Source organism: Coturnix japonica, chromosome 18 (genome assembly GCF_054131305.1).
Source record: "Coturnix japonica strain WE chromosome 18, WE-NBRP24, whole genome shotgun sequence".
NCBI classification, from domain to species: Eukaryota; Metazoa; Chordata; class Aves; order Galliformes; family Phasianidae; genus Coturnix; species Coturnix japonica.
Window position 1 is genome coordinate 13,428,200 of NC_140680.1, and position 4,814 is coordinate 13,433,013.

The following is a 4,814-nucleotide window of genomic DNA, read 5'->3' on the forward strand; positions in this document are numbered from 1 at the left end:
ACAGCAATGCTGGCCATGTGCATCATCTCTGGGATGATGGAAGGACATCAGGGGAAAGCTGGTGAGACATGCAGGGAGTCTGTGAGACTGGATGGGAAGTGGGTAAACTAAAGCCCCTGGGAGACACACTGTTCTGCATTCCATCTTGGCAGGCTGGGATTTAGGCATGTGTACTGCCAAGGTAGTATTAAACTATCTTTGTCTGCAAAAGCGTGTGTCCCATTTCCATTTGTATTCCAAGGAAGAGATCTTCAGGCTGAGCTATAGCATCAACATGTTGAATTAAAGGGTTTTTCATTAGTTACAAGGAAGGTGAAAATCATCTCCTACTGAAATGTGATTTGCAGCAGTGAGCTTCAGGGAGGTGACTGTGCTGTATTGCACAACAGGTTTTGGCTCTTACAGTCCTGATGCAGGAGAGGGAGAGCTGAGGGCCAGGGCTTGCCTGAGCAGATACTGCACACAGGAGGACATCCAGTCCTCCTTCAGCACCCCAAAATGGAAAACTCCATGTTCTTGGCTTCAGAGCTTGGCCATGTCTTGAGATTTGATACCAGATGCTTTAGCATCACTGTGAAGATGGGAAGCAGCTGGGCAACACCCATGGGCAGGACTTAAATGGGTCCAGGGTATACTGCTCATCATGCACCCCACAATAAAGGGTTGAGAAATGTGATCAGCTTAATTTGCCTTTCTTGGTGGACAGACTTTTGAAGAGCCCAACCATATATAGACAGCCTTGATCAGACAACAAGGAGCTGACATTCCAGGACGTGCACAGAGCTCATAGTTTTCTTTTCCACTGCATCTGATGTAGGGCTCTGTGTGGCACTGGAATGGGCATCACAGGTTGAGGATGCAAGGATGTGAGCATGCATCCATCCAATGAGAAAAAACATATATGCAGGTGTATACACTCTGTTTACACAATTTTACTGTTGTGCTTTTGTTTTTTTTTATTACACTATAAAGCAAGAATAAGTGATAAGAGACAAAAGAATTCAGTTATCAGCTGCCAAAAACAAGACAGAGAGAGAAGCATTGCAATAAGTTGCACAGCCCATAAAAAAAATAGGGTGTATTGACAAAAGGACTGCAAAGCAGACAGCAGGTAATGATAAAGATGAACATAATTACTAAATAAACTTTTTTTTTAAAATACTGGGATGTTCTCAGGTGAGAAACTTTGCTGATCTACATTTTAGTTTACTGGATGAAATAGAATCCCCAGTAAAGCTGGAGAAAGCAGAAGCAAGCATGAATTTGGTATTGGGTCCTCATCCTACCCAGTTAATGCTTAGGAACACTTCTCATTTTTACTGTAGCCTCTGAATATGAGGCTGACACCTTACGCAGCCTAATTACAGTGGCACAAGAAATCTCTGCAAATGGGCAGCAATATGTTCCTTCCTTTTTCTGACACAGGCGATGAACCCATCCACGCTCACGGGCTGGAGACAAATCCACAAAGCCTAAATACAAATTTCCTCAGATGCCTCAGCTTCATGTCCCATTAACAAAACCTGGGCTAAAACTCTCTCCAGTTGTATACCTTTGATCAGTTTTCCCAGCTGATACCAGATGAGGAGGTTGACATCAAAACAGCGCCCTAGTTAGAGGCTTCAGAGCGCATTGACCAAGTCATTTCAGTTAATCAATTACCCATTCCATGGTCCTAATGGCTCTTCAGACCTCATTCTGCTTAGTGGAACTGCAAACTCGAGTGCTCGACTATACAATTTATTAATGAAAATTCACTTTATAGCAATTCTAGAAATTGCGGAACGGAAAATAAAGATGATTTAGAGTGCCTGCAAAGATTCAACAAATGTATGTAAGATTTGAGATCTCCGCTGTGAATCGGTAAATCTAATCAATGACTAAACGTTATATCAGAATTAATATTAACATGGTGGTAACTTATTCTAATTATTGCATAACCTATTTTGGAAGAGTAATTTTTATATCAGCATGAGCTGTTGGTCTTTAATCTTTCATTAATTTCATTCATAGCCTTTTATTAATTTGCCAATCAAGCTTTATACTTGAATTAAAAGCTCTGGGACTTCCATGTGTCAAGTCAACCAAACGATTTCAAAATCAGGATTTAGGAATTTAGACAGTTACTTAATTACTGCAAACACTGAGTTCGTTCACAAGGCCTTTTCCTCATGGCGCTACTCACGGTCCCACTGTTCAAGTCAATGGTTTTGAACCTTCTGGAAACTCGAATTTTTTTCTAGGAAAGGTCTTGGAGGGAAAAAAACAGAGAATACAGGTTGTGAAATAAAGGACAGCTTTGCACTGCGTATGTTCTCCAATGCACAACAGTTTTCTAGTCGGCTCTAATTGGAGCCCTTCTTAATTACCAACGTCTGTCTTTGCTAGCTTGTCTTCTCAGCGTATAGAGGCACAGGCAGAGCAATCCTCTCGTGATGCAACTGCAAAGCCTTTGTGCACAGTGGTTGCATTTGCTCCTCACCTGCCCACCACCAGCACTCGTGCACCCTCCCTGGCCCCAGTGGCAGCCACCCAACCCACAACTCACAGCACCCAATTGCCCTTCCACGCACCCAGCCCCATCCATACTCGTTGTATGCCAGTGTTAAGGCTGCTTGTGGGACAGGGAATAGGGAGATAGAGCTATCACACCAAGCAGGAATGCTTATGGGCGTAGCTGGGTCACTCTTATCTGCGTGTGGGGGTTTCGAGCCCATGCATCTTTGTAATGTGTTGCTTGTAATGCTGCTATCTGGTGACCTTAATGCCCAGCTACTGCTTTGTGGATATGAATATCATGAATATCAAAGTTACTGTGGTGTTTACATTGAGTTAGAAAATAGATCCCATCCCGCCCACAGGCGCTGGCTTGTTTTCCAAGGTACATATCCTTGTTATTAGTAATATATTGGTGGCATTTGGAATCGCAGACAGGGAGTGGCAGCAGGGATTGCTCTCAGCATGGTGAGATGCATACATAGCCAGAGGCCCTGAGGATGCTGCTAACTGGTCACACACACAGTGAGAGACCAAAATGCTCCTGTGTGCTGCTTTATCTTTCTTGCATTGTCTATAGCAAGTGAAAACAACCCACTGATTGAGATGAAAGCTAACATCTCTGATAATGCATTTCATTCTCCATTGGAGAAGTCCAGCTGTGAAATTACATCCTTAGGTGTGGGCAACCCGCTGCCCGAACAGTTTTCCCATTCACAGCTGCCAGAAGGAACGTCTTCTTTGAGATGGAAGACATCTAAAGGGCCACTGACATAGTGGGGTTGGAGGCAACGGAGGCTAACAGGATGTCCTGAGCAAGTCCTGCAGAGATGCTGCGCATCCCAGCAGGGCAACAGGGTCCCTTGTAGCATCCCTGCCTCCCTCTGATGAGCTTCTGACCTCAGTCAAGGCAAAGTGAAGCTCAGCATCTCCCTTCCTTTGCAGATCATGATTGGGGCGGAGAGAGGAGCAGGTTGTTCCCAGTGCTGTGCAGCGGAGATGCAGACATGGCCACTTCCATGCTTGCAGGTGCCGCTGCTCTGCAGATGTGGAGAGGGGCTCTGGCACTCTCCTGCTTTCATCTTTGGGGTGTAAGTCTTGCAGTTCTGGCAGTAGCCTGAGGGCAAATTGTTCTGGAAAGTTTGAGCAAAGCAGGTTCCACTGCTTCAAAGTAGGAAGTGGATGACAAAAATACATAATTGCCTTCCTAAGAAAATAAAAAGCAACTTTTTTTGGCAGATTGGCAAGTACACACTTCCTACGCACTTTCCCTTCCACCCAAAACATGATTCCAGCCTTATTTTTATTTCAGGAACTGTGAATTATGAAAGGGCTCTCCCCTCCCTTTTCCTCTGCCTTTTTCTCTTGCTCTCTGGCTCCTTTTCTCCCTCCCATTCCCAACCAGTCTGATGTTAGTTTATAGCCTTCACATGCAGACCTTGTTCTAATTTACTTTATACACACATTGCAGGGCCCGGAGGACAAGGATTGGCTTGCTGCTGCTGTGACTTTATGAATAAATCCTTTTGCAAAACAAAATCCCCCTGCAGTGCCACGGCTGGGTGATACATTTTACTGACTCCCAGTGGCCCACGTCCCAAGTCAGAGCTGGGGATGGGCAAACAGGTCCTGGGCAGCCCCAGCCCATTGGACCCATAGTGGATTCTGCTGTTTCATCCCCTGGAGAAGCACTTTGTGGGAGAGAGATGCAAAGCCGTGTGTGGAGCATTGCACAGGTAAAGACTGATCCGACTCAACTTCATTCCCTGGCTATATCTGTGACAGGTTATGCCAGCACATTGGCAGGGCTGAGAGCAGCATGAGAGACCTGAATGATGAGATGAGTGTCTGTGAGAACTTCCTGGCAAGAAGAAAAGGATGAAATGAGCTCAGTACACACAGTGGGCACTCGACCCCAAGCCCTCCACTCGTTCAGTGCCCTACACAGGGCTGGGATGCTAAGCAACCCCAGACTGGAGTAGCTCAGATGTGAGCTGAGCATGGGAACTGCTGAAACGCTGGGCATTACTTGGGCGTGTGCACACTGCACATTACATGTGCACGTTTCTGGGTGGGTGAAATGCCATGAGAACATTAGCTGTGTGTCCCCACAGCTGGGTGTGCTGAGGACTGCACATCCTGTACACCCCCAGTGCCCTTTCTGCAAAATGAAGGCAAATGCATCTTTTCCTGCTATGCTCAAGAACAGAACAAAGAACAAATCCTTCCAGGACAAGCAATATAAGCAGGAAAGTAGCTGTTTGTATAACTCTACATTGCAGGAAGGAGATGGGCAGGGCATCTCCTGAGTTTCAGTC